The sequence below is a fragment of the Sminthopsis crassicaudata genome, chromosome 3 (assembly GCF_048593235.1).
Source record: "Sminthopsis crassicaudata isolate SCR6 chromosome 3, ASM4859323v1, whole genome shotgun sequence".
Classification (NCBI taxonomy): Eukaryota; Metazoa; Chordata; class Mammalia; order Dasyuromorphia; family Dasyuridae; genus Sminthopsis; species Sminthopsis crassicaudata.
The window spans coordinates 43,908,925-43,921,960 of NC_133619.1; the positions used below are offsets into that span (position 1 = coordinate 43,908,925).

General features: G+C 34.5%; 1 long non-coding RNA gene across 1 annotated transcript in view; it reads left to right on the plus strand.

Annotated features, from left to right (window-relative positions):
* Positions 1-12,616, plus strand: part of LOC141564815 (uncharacterized) — a 28,021-nt gene extending 15,405 nt beyond the window's left edge. Inside the window, exon 3 of the long non-coding RNA XR_012488739.1 lies at positions 12,325-12,616. This is a non-coding gene — a long non-coding RNA (uncharacterized LOC141564815). The remainder of the gene's footprint in view (positions 1-12,324) is intronic.
* The last annotated feature ends 420 nt before the right edge of the window (positions 12,617-13,036 follow it).

The window sequence follows — 13,036 nt, forward strand, 5'->3', positions numbered from 1 at the left end:
TTTCATGCCTAGAATGGCTTAAAGCACTTACATTTCAATGAAATGAAAAGGAGTACCACATTTAACTTGTTGAATAGAACATAATATAAGGGTGTTCCCAAAGTCATATTGCAATTTTAAGCTTTAATGCCTTAAAAACTTTTTGGAACATCCTATTCATGAAAATTAAGGTTTTTTAGGATTGCTTTTTAATCCACTCTGCTATCCAATTCCATATTTTTTTTTGAGAGTGGATCCCATTCTCATTCACAATTATGATTACCAGTTCTGTATTTCCTGTATATTCTTTTGTTCTCTCTTTCCACCCTGTCCTCAATCATCTACTACCTTATCTCCTAACAACTCTCCCCTTTTTCTTAGTAATGTTTTTAACCCACTCCATCTACTGACTTATTTTCTATCAAGCCTTCCCCTTCATTTACATTTTTTCACTAGTGTTTCTGCCTTCCCTTCTATCTCTTCCTTTCTTTTCTTTTCCTCTTTCTTCTCCTATTTTTTTCTAGGGTTAGATAAATTTCTATATCCAACTGAATGATTATTATCCTCTTGGAGCCAAAACCGAGCCCCTCCTTTCTTTCCTTCCATTGTAATAAATAGGTTTGTTGTTCCTCTTCATGTGAACTAATTGCCCTTATGCCCTTATGCCTCCCCTTTCCTCTTTTTCCAGTATAGCTTTTTTCTAGCACTTAATGTCTTTTACTTTGATATCATCATATCAGAATTCATTCACAACCACATCCTCAGTCCATGTATTACCCCCCTCTGTCTGCCCCAGTGACAGATACAAGAGTTACAAATATTGTTTTCCCACCTAGGAATGAAAACGGTTTAATCTTTAAATAATGTGTGTGTGTGTGTGTGTGTGTGTGTGTGTGTGTGTGTATATTTCTCCTGTTTATCTTTCTATGCTTCTCTTGTGTCCTGTGATTGTAGATTAAATTTTGTTTAGTTCTTTTTTTAAGTTAGTTTTTTCAATAGGATGATTGAAAGTCTCTTACTTCAATGAAGCTCCATCTTCTCCTCTGAAAGCTGATGGTTAGGTAGTTAATGCTTGGTTATAATCCCAGGTCCTTTGTCTTCTGGAATATGGTATTCCAGGTCCTCTGATTCTTTACTATAGAAGCTGACAGATCCTGGATAATTCTTCATGTTGCTCCTTGATATTTGAATTATTTTTGACTGGCAGCTTTTAATTTTGAGATTATAGTTTTGGAGTTTCACAATATTTCTTGGTGTTTTCCTTGTGGGAATCTCTTTTCAAAGGTAATGGATGGATTCTTTCAATAAGTATCATCTTATCTTTTTCTAGAATATTGGGGCAATTTTCCTAAATGATCTCTTTGCTATTCAGGCTTTTTTTTTTTTTTTTTTTTTTTTTGTTGTTGTTGTTATGGACTTCAGGTAGCTCAATAATTTTAAATGGTCTCTTCTGGATTTATTTTTCAGGTTGGCTGTTTTTCCAATGAGATATCTCACATTTTCTTCCACTTTTTCATTCTTTTTAGTTTGTTTGACTGTTTATTGCTATCTCACAATCATTAGTTTCCATTTGTCCTGTTCTAATTGCTAATATGTTATTCTCTTCAGTTGTCTTTTGTATATCTTTTTCCATTTGGTTAATTCTACCTTTAAGGTGTTTTATTCAGGCAATTTTCCTAAATGATCTCTTTGCTATTCAGGCTTTTTTTTTTTTTTTTTTTTTTTTTTTGTTGTTGTTATGGACTTCAGGTAGCTCAATAATTTTAAATGGTCTCTTCTGGATTTATTTTTCAGGTTGGCTGTTTTTCCAATGAGATATCTCACATTTTCTTCCACTTTTTCATTCTTTTTAGTTTGTTTGACTGTTTATTGCTGTCTCACAATCATTAGTTTCCATTTGTCCTGTTCTAATTGCTAATATGTTATTCTCTTCAGTTGTCTTTTGTATATCTTTTTCCATTTGGTTAATTCTACCTTTAAGGTGTTTTATTCAGGCAATTTTTTTCTTTCTTCTTCTAAGCTTTTGACTCTCTTATGCATATCTCTCATTTATTTTCTATTTTTTTCTTCTACCTCCCTTATTTGCCTTTTAAAGTTTTTTGTGAGCATTTCCAAGAAGTCTCTTTGGGCTTGAGACCAATTCTTATCACTCTTTGAGATTTCTTCTGTGACCTTTCTGTCCTCCTCTGAGTTTGTGTTTTGCCCAGTCACCATAGTAGCTTTCTATTATCAAGATTCTTTTCTTTTTCTTGCTCATTTTCTTTCCTTTTCTTTTGGTGCGTCCTTGTTTTTTTTTTTTTTTTTTACTTTTGTGGTCAAGCTCTGTTCCTGGGGTAAAGGGGATCCTTTCCTAAGCTTCCTGTGCTTTGAATATAGGGGCCCCTTGTGCTTGCAGGGGTTAGCTTTACCTACTTGTTTCAGAAAAAAACCTAGTTTCCTAGAGTTGGCCCTCTGAGCTGGGACTGGAAACTGCCCCCCTGATTTGGTGTGATTAAAACCTTTTCCAGCCTTCCCCACAATCTATCTGAGCTGGATTAATACTCTTTTCATTACAGTAAGACTGACATTTCCTGAGACTTTTTTCAGTTTATCTTTGGCTAGAGAGTGATTTTATTCTGTCAGCTTCTGTTCAGAAGCTTGGTTTCATGTGGCTTCCCAAATATTAAGTTTTCTGACCATTGTAAACCCAGTTTAAATGTCCCCAATTACATGTACTTAGGAAGTTTCCATGTGTGTATCTATCTACAATTCCACATCCCTATAACATGTATTTATTTATTTTTCTTATTAACAAATATTTCATTGATGTTTTCTTATAAAAATCACCTTTATTTCCCAATGGGTACCGCCTCCCAAATTTGTTCCTGAATTTTGGAGGTTGACTTGTTCAAACAAATATGATGGCTATTTTGCTTTGTTTTATATAACCAGACTGTGAAGTCTTTGCCATACTGGTGATTCTTTGGATACTTCACAGCTTAAAATAACCAAAAGAACTAGTATTTATATAGTGCTTTGAGGTTTGCAACGTACTTTATAGATATTATCACATTTGTTCTTCACACCCTGAGACAGATGATAAAATTATCCATTTTGTGGATGAAAAAAAAAAACACAGAGGGAGGAGAGATTAAATGAATTATTTATTGTCACACAGCTAGCAAGCATCTTAGGGGATGATTCCAACTCAGGTTATCCTGATTCCAAGTCCAGGACTCACTTCATTATATCATCTAACTGCCTAGCTTAATACTGTTCTTCCTAAAATATGATGCCCTAAATTGAATGCAATAAGCCATAGATGGTCTGACTAGGACATAAGACTGGGGGACCATTATTCCCAAATGGGTGCTGTGCCTTTATTAAAGTAGTCTATGTTTATATTAGCTTTCTTTAGCACAATGCCATACTGTTGAATCATATTGAACTTATACCCTGACTGAAATGAGTAGTTTGTTTTTAATATGAAAAAAATGCATCTAGCTGTCCTTGTGGATAGAAGACTTGTCTGAGGTCAAGAAAACTGAGTTAAAACTTGCCCTCAAATACTTACTAGAAATATGACTCTGGACACGTCACTGAACCCTGTTTGCATCAGTTTCCTTACCAGTAAAATTAACTGAAGAAGGAAATGGCAAACCACTACAGTATCTTTGCCAAGAAAAATCCAAATGGGGTCATCATGAGCTGGACATGACTGAAGAATGTGAACAAGCCATGTGACCCTGGGGAAGGCACTTAACTTTTAACTGCCTCAATTTCCTCCACTGTAAAACAGGATAATGATATAATCTATTGCCCAAAGTTGTTGCAAAGATCAAATGAGATAATAATTGTAATGTACTTGGTATCCATTCTTAGTCCTGATTATTATTATTTGTCCTTGGTTCTCTTAGAGCATCATGACTTCAGGGATGCGTGACATGCAAATGAATTGGATGCAAGTAAGGGAAGGATGTGCAAGGTCACCTGCCTTACCTTCTCCTCTAGAACCATCTTGGTCCAGTGAATAGATGTAGATCAAAATGACTGGAGATGGCTCTGGATGAAATGAGAGACTTTAGCCTCTTTAACTTGAGGTCTTCAACAGGGTCTCAGTTTGACTTAGGCCACAGCTATTCTGTGATTAAGGACAGGTATTAATTGAGGCAAAGAATCTCCCCTTTTACCTATTAAAAAAATCTAAATAAATAAATAAGTAAATCTGGGAGGGGAAGACGTTGAGGGGTTCTGACCAAAGCAGTAGCAGCAACTGTAGCAGACACTCATCCTCTGTCTTTTTTTTTTTTTTAACAGTTTAGCATTTGTTTAAGATTTTGTATTTTACTTAATTTTTTTTTTTAATTTTTGGATTGACCCCATGGCATCATTAGCATTGGAGCTCTTAATATTGAAATTCTTCTTCTAGGGAAGATCTGAACTTGTTTTACAATTTAGAGTCCTAGATAATTGCTTGGTGATTTAGTGACCTGCTCAAAGTCACACAGCTTATATTTGTCAAAGGACACCCAGGTCTTCTTATCTCAGAGATCAGTTTTTACTTCTGCCTTCACACATTGCATGGATATTGATGACTGGGCTAAAGTCAGGCTCTAATTGGCTTTTTGCTGTATGGAAGGTAAATGTTCTTGAAGACGGTACATGGGAAATGGAAATTCTGGCAGGTGATAGAAAACTGGGAAATCTTAAATATGGGCTTTATGGCAAGACTCTAGTTCTGTTTTCTGAAGACCAGGATAGAGATATAATGTACTGTTCAAAAGTGGACTCATCCCAGGATATGAATGTTAGCCAAATGGCATAGAAGCAACATGTACATTTATTTACATAGCACTTTGAGGTTTGCAAAGTGCTTTAGCAATATGACCTTTGATTCTCAAAACAACTCTGGGAGGTGGGCACTACTGTTATCCCCATTATACCAATGAAAAACAACTGAAACAGACAGAAATTAAGTGACTTTGTTCATGGTCACTCAACTAGAAAGTGTCTGAGGCTGGATTTGAATTCAGGTTTTCTTGATTCCAGTTTTGATGCTTTATTCACTAAACACTTATCTACCCATCGGTGCAGGGAGAGGGGAATTACCAACCCTGAGAAAGTCAGACTTGAAATAATGAAATATGATTATAGAATTTATAAATGTTTCTTTTTCTATTCCAATAACAACTTCATCTTTAAAGACTATAACAGGTATCGAGATAGGTGCCTTTTGAATTCTACATATTCAGGTACATGACAATTTAAAAGTTTTCTTGTAATTGTAGAAAATGGACTCACCTACTTTCTATTTCTTGAATGTATCTTTTCATGTGCAATTATCTTTTTATTGTGCCATTATGGAAATGCTTGTTTTATTCCATAAATTAAAAATAAAATTTAAAAAGAGTCTATCAGCTCCACCAAATATTCCATGTCAAAATATGACAATTCTTTCCAGCTAAAACATAAAAAAATATTTAAAACACAGAAAAATAGTTGGAGAATAGAAGGCTTAGATTGAGCATTATTTGAGATGCTTCTGTGATTATCCTCCATGATTAATGAATGGGGATCTTTCCAGTTCTTTCATTTCACTTGAGTCATTTTCTTAATTAACACTTCTAGCAAGTACAGTTCCTCTTCAGTCATAAGTTAAGGCTTCAGGTCTGGCTTTGGTCTCTCACCTTGTGCTACATTTGTGCCCACCAGGGCTGCTTTGCAGCTGCTCTGCTTATGATTGTCCAGTAGGCTCAAAATAAATGATCAAAGACTGCTTGAATGAACAAGCCCTTCAATTGCTCAAAGAAGGCGATTTTAATTTTCTTTTCCCTCAGCTTTAAATGATATTTTCTGTGTATGACAGATGTCAAAGAACTAAGAAATGAGGAGAAAAGTAAGACTACGAGTTTGAAAATCTACGTAATGTTTGTATATTTATATGTACATATCTCTACATACAAACACATGGTGAGATTATTTTACTCGAAGACTGCCTGATAACACAATGTGTCTAATAGCAATGAAAATGGATTTGAGTTTATATGTTTCTTTATATATACATATGTACCCAGTGCACATAACTTGATAGCCAAAATTTTCAGTCAAAAATGCTTTTCCTTCACCAGCCCTGAATTCAGGAGGACCCAAATTCAAATCTGGTCTCAGACACTTAACACTTTCTAGCTGTGTGACCCTGGGCAAGTCACTTAACCACAGCCTCAAAAAAAATGTTTTTTTTCCTTCCTCCCCCACACACCATGATATATTTTTGTTATTCAATTTTTTTCAGTCATGTTCAACACTTCATGACCTAATTTCATTTTCTTGGAAAAGAAAGTGGAATGTTTGCCATTTTCTAATCTATCTAATTTTACAAACAAGGATCTGAGACAAGCAGGTTTTTAAGTGCTTATCCAGAGTCATACTGATAGTCTGAGTTTAGATTTGAACTCAGGAAGATGAACCTTCCTTACTTTAAACTCAGCACTCTAATCACTGTATCACCTAGCTGCTTATTCATGACATCTTCAACTACAAAGTGTAGACTATTAATAACATAAAAGATTCTGCAAACAAAAGATGTTTAGCCATTGATTCTCATTCTCTCTTTGCCCCCGGGTTCCTGCTTCCATTTTCAGATGTCTTTCAAACACAATGCCAAATTTTGGAATTTATGTTCTCCATAACGTTAAGAATTTAAGGCACAGTTTATTTCTGGGAATTCGGTGACATCCTCTGTCATATATTCTAGGACCAGTTAACACCTTGAGCGATACCTCTCTAATTTTTTCTCCTATCTTCTCTTAATTATATTTTCCACTCTTGACTTCCTCCTTTATTGTAACATAATATACTTGAAAATTATCCTCCCCATCCCCAGAACAATGTTCACATTCAAATTCAAGATTAAAATGAAATGGAGATTTCTTCCATGTTTATCTATTTCTTTTCTTATTTTCCTTGCATAGAGGGGCTAGCCTTTTTTTTTTTTTAATCAGTGCCCTTCAATGTTTACTGGTTACACCCATTTTTGCACTATCTCAAGAACTTGCAACTAGCAACAATAATTTTGAAATTCATTACAATGCCAGGGTTTATATGCTCTCATTAAGCATTAATTGGTAGTTGATGGCGATTGCTATTTTTAACACCATTAGTTCATAGCAATATAATTAGTAACGCTAAGTACAGGAACCACATTAATAGCATTACTAATTGTAAATCTGGAGATAGGAACTCAACATGACTGGTTAATTTCCAAGCTATAGCTCATGCTAATTGGAGAGGGGACATTTGTGCTGAACTAGAAAGGTAAACAATTAAAAATCTTGCCTTGATTTAATTTTTTGGTAGTGATGGTGATAATGGTGATGTTGGTGATGATGGTTTGCTAAATGAATATCCTTTCTATCATTTCATGCATTCTGTTCTATGAAGCACAGTGCAATTCTCCAGCTTTATCATTTGACATCTTTTCAAAAATAATTCTGGGTACTTTTGTCTCTTCAAATATTTTTTTTTGTGGCAAAAAGACCTTTGTTTAATAATTTTTCACTTTTTATAGAGGAGGCATTGGGAATGATAAGTGCAGAGGAGATGTTTAAAATCTGACTACTTACATTATATAGTAATTGGTTTCAGGCGGCTAGGGCAGACTCTATTACCACTTCCCATCCTGCTCCTTCCCATCCACATTTCTCTAGTAGCAAAATGACTGATTTAAAAAATCTCTTTGAATCAAGTGTATAATCATTATGAGAAACATCAGAAATTTATGGAGTTTCTAGAAAAAAATAGATCCTGAGCTTTCATCTAAGATATTAAATATGTCTTATTGAAATGTGTAAAACATAAACTTTTTTGCATTCCCAGTATATTTATCTTTTCTTAGCTTTATCAATTCATCATATGTGAAAGGATGGAAAGTAATAATTCCCAACAATGTAAATACCCCATTTCTGTGTATTTTATAGAATGCTTTTTTCAAATGTGATTGGATTTTTTTTTCTTTTCTCTAAAGAGAATGACTTTTTGGGGGAGAATAATCAAATACAAGGATGTGCCAGAATAGAATATATCTAAAACATTGTCAAAGTATTATTTAATGAGGCAATGTTAAGTTTAATACATTAAAAACAGAGTCCTTCAATGAAGAGAGCAGGAACATGTATTTTAAAATCATTTCTAGCAACTCAATTTTTTATAAATTAAAGTATAATGGGGAAGAAGTAAAGGTCAATGGCATTGAGTCTTGGGCTTGTTTTGACATTTTTCCTTCTTTTCTCCATACCTGGGGGCTGTCATGTTTATCTCACACCTCACTGCTGCTATTGATGATAGGGGAACAGCAATCTAAGTGACATTTTTTTTTTTTATTTTGTTAGAATTTGCCAGCTTCAAAGAACTCCATAAATGAGTCTGGGACTATTCTAAGAGGAAGTCATTGTTTTATTGGCTTGGTGAAAGGTGTAGTAACCCATTAATTGTGGGCAATGAGAGGGGAAGCAGGTAAAGGACCATGAATTGGGATTTTGCTCTCTTTCCTAAAGATAGCTCCCATTGGCACCAAAGACCTTAGAGAGTTTAACAGGTTTATTAGGCTTTTTCTGTCACTTTCAACTCCTTGTAGAATGTGCCTTTGTCTGTCAAAATGTGCAATGCTGCTATTTAGCAGTAATTAGTTAATGATTATGTCGTTTCTTTTGGCAGAGAATGCCTTAGCTGATGAAACAATTTGACTCTTAAAAAATAAACAATGGAGGGAGAGATTACCAGAGAAGCATGTGATAATTGTTGTATTTGCTGTCATGCTAGTACAAGAAAGAGCACTTGAAGGAAACAAGAGTTGGATTTATTTTTCTGTTTTAGGTTAATTTTTACTTTGGAAAATGCCCATTTTTATGATTAGGTAAAGTATTTTTGTTTTGGAATAAAGGGCATACATGTTCCTCTTGTTCAATGAAATCCCCAAAGAAAGTATATAATTCTATACTCCATTTATCTGGCTAATGGAAAGGCCAGAATCCTAAGATTTTAGTTCTTAGAGTTAGATAACAATTTATTCTTTTTAAAATAATTTTATAAAGCTTTTTTTATTTTAAAAACACATTCATAGTTTCGACATTCACCCTTGCAAAAACATTTTGTTTCAATTTTTTTCTCCCTATGTCCCCCCAACCCTTCTCCTTAGACAGCAGGTATTCCAATATATGTTAAACATGGGCAGTTCTTCTATACATCCACAATTATTATGCTCTACAAAAAAAAATCAGATCAAAAAGGAAAAAAATGAGAAAAAAGCAAAATGCAAGCAAACAACAACAACAAAAATTGAAAATACTATGCTGTGATCCACACTCAGTTTCCACAGTCCTCTCTCTGGCTGCAGATGGCTGTCTTCATCACAAGATCATTGGAACTGGCTTGAATCATCTTGCTATTGAAAAGAGCATGTCTGTCAGAATTGATTATTATATATTTTTGCTGTTGCCTTATACAATGATCTCCTGATTCTACTCATTTCACTTAGCATCAGTTCATATAAGTCCTCTCCAGGCCTCTCTGAAATTATCCTGCTGTCATTTTCCAATTGATAAATGTCAAAGAATGTGAACAGACAATTTTCATATGAAGAAATTGAAACTATTTCTAGCCATATGAAAAGATGCTCCAAGTCATTATTCATCAGAGAAATGAAAATTAAGACAACTCTGAGATTTGTGACACCATAGATTAAATCTAAGTAAGCATGTCATCTAAGATGAATCAATGGTATTTGTGAGAATAAGGTAAAAAACTGAAGTAAAATGAGAGGAGAGGAGAATAAGGAGACAGAAGGGAATATCTGGTATTTCTTAATTAAGTCAATGATAAATAAAGAAATGAAAATTTAAAAAAGACAACTCTGAGATACCACTACACATCTCTCAGATTGGCTAGAATGACAGGGAAAGATAATGTGGAATGTTGGAGGGGATGTGGGAAAACTGGGACATTGATACATTGTTGGTGGAATTATGGATACATCCAGCCATTCTGGAGAGTGATTTGGAACTATGTTCCAGAATGGTTGGATCAGTTCACAACTTTACTAACAATGTATTAATGTCCCAGTTTTCCCACATCCCCTCCAATATTCTTCATTATCTTTTCCTGTCATCTTAGCCAATCTGAGAGGTGTGTAGTGGTATCTCAGAGTTGTCTTAATTTGCATTTCTCTGATCAATAGTAATTTAAAGCACTTTATATGACTAGAAATGATTTTAATTTCATCTGAAAATTGTCTGTTCATATCCTTTGACCATTTATCATTTGGGCAATGGCTTATATATTTGAGTCAATTCTCTCTCTCTCTCTCTCTCTCTCTCTCTCTCTCTATATATATATATATATATATATATATATATATTTTAGAAATGAGGCCTTTATCAGAATCCTTGGATGTAAAATTTTTGCCAATTTACTACTTCCCTTCTAATCTTGTCTGCATTGGTTTTGTTTGTATAAAAATTTTTAACGTAATATGATCAAAATGATCCCTTTTCATTCCATAATGTACTCTAATTCCTCTTTGACCATAAATGCCTTCTTCTCCACAGTTCTGAGAGGCAGACTATGATTTTAACCTTTCACTATCACTCTTTATGTCTAACTCATGAACCCTTTTAGACCTTATTTTGATATAGGGTATATAGGTTTGGTCAATACCTAGTTTCTGCCATACTGTTTTCCAATTTTTCCAGAAAATTCTGTTAGTGAGTTCTTATCCTAGAAGCTGGGATCTTTGTGTTTATCAAACATAAAATTTACTATAGTCATTGACCATTGTGTCTTGTCAACCTAACCTATTCCACTGATCAACTACTCTATTTCTTAGCCAGTACCAAATAGTTTTGATGACCATTGCTTTATAATATAGTTTTAGGTCTGCTACAGTTAGGCCACTTTCATTCGTAATTTTTTTCATTAATTCCTTTGAAATTCTTGACTTTTTGTTCTTCTAAATGAACTTCTTATTTTTTTTTCTAATTCTTAAAAAACAATTTCTTGAGAGTTTGATTGGCATGGCACTGAATAAGTAGATTAATTTAGGTGGAATTATCATTTTTATTATATTAGCTTGGCCTACCCATGAGCACTTGATATTCTTTCAGTTGATTAGATCTGACTTTATTTGTGTGGAAAGTGTTTTGTTTAGAAAATTTCAAAGATCATCTGTTGTTGCAGAAACTCAGGCTCATAAAAATTTTCCAAATGTCTAAGGTCATACAAGTACTGAGTTGCATAGCTATTGTACTAGATCCAAACACATCATGGACAAATGGACCTTATATTTGGTCCCTTTTTTGGGAGTCTCTTTGTTACTTTGAATGTAACAATGAAAATTTGAGTTGATATCACATATGATTTGTGGATGGAGCTAAAATAACTGAGTAGGAACTGATGTACCACCTTGGTACAATTACAGAAATGAAACCAGGGTGGAATGCTCAAAGCTTTGTCTCAGAGCACCAAAATTTAAGGCACTTACAGTTCTTCAGCCCAATAGAAATAACTAAACATAGCACCAAGTCAAAGGATCATACATAAATATAAAGCTGAAAGGGGCCTCAAAGCCTATTAAGTCCAAACTCTTGTATAGATGAAGAAATTGAGAGTCATAGAAATTAAGAAGTGACTGGTCTACACTCATACAAATTTTAAGAAGAAGCAGGATTTGAAACTGGGTCCTCTGATTCCATAGAAATTGCTGTTTTTCATTGCAATAATTTATCAAAATAGCAATTGCCTCCTGGTGCTTCAGGGTTTCTCTCTCTTACCACAACTGATTTTAAAAAGATGCTTTAGGGAATGTTTTAGATTGTATTTTGTGAAACTTGACTAGTCATCACTTGCTTAGTTATAGCTTTGTACAGTCATCAAAGTGAAATGCTTTCTCCCCCCTCAAAAACAAACAAAACAAAACAGACATAAGGATTAAAATATTATTCTAATTTGAATTTTTCATTCAAACATAAACAGAATATATGAAACACACTCCAAAGTATATTTCAAATATGCATCATAATATGCAAATTCAGGTTAGACATGGAACAGGCGATGGCAATGATTGTGAATCCGTTTTCAGCAAGTGTTCCAGTTCTCATGCCATCTGACTTGAAATCTCTATGTCCTAGTATTACTTGATGTTTCAGGGAAGATAGACAGTCAGTATGAAAGAACAGCTTTAGCTTCACCTGTGAGCCTGTGGCGGGAAAGAGGCACATGGGAAGGGAGGGCGTGTTTTATGAGATCTGAGAAGTATTTGACTCTGAAATGATGAACTATTTAGAATTTTAACAGCCATTCCCTATCTGAAAACAGATGTACAGGCTATTGACTCAGAAGATGCATTGGACAAGGAAGACTAGAACTGAGTTGAAGGTAGCAGTTCCATGTTCCAGGCTTTCATCTGCCAGTAGATGTCCCTGTAAGGCAATGATATCCTGCAGCAAGGAATACCGATTATGAAAATAAGGAACTGAACCACAGCTCATATTTTAAAAGATTAATGGGATGAAATTCACCGTGGACTTTCAAAATGTTTACAGAGATGGCTTAAACATATCGCCATTTACTTTCTTTCTGAAATGTACATAAAACAAAAGTTCTGTTTGTTGATTTGTCTTTTTATCCCTCGATGTCATACTGTTTGTGGATGAATGGAGAAGATCATTGTAAATGTGTATGAGGGAACATACAAATTGACTTTCCCTCCCCCAATGCTATGATATCCACAAAGCACTATATACCAGTGGGGGATCAGCGTTCCCAATTTATCAGAGGGTGACACAGACGCTTTTCTATACCGAGTTTGATGAACAGATACAATTTCCCTGACATCTAAAGACTACTGGCCATTCTACTGTTGAGCTCATTTCTAAAAGGGATTTTCAAAATTGTGCTTTGGATTGGATCACTTTTTAGTATGAGATTTCTTTTGCTGAATACTCTTGAGCAAAGCAGCAGCTACGGGCAGATGGTCAGACCATTCTCTGGAATTGACTATTGGATTATTTAGAGAAGCATCAAATTC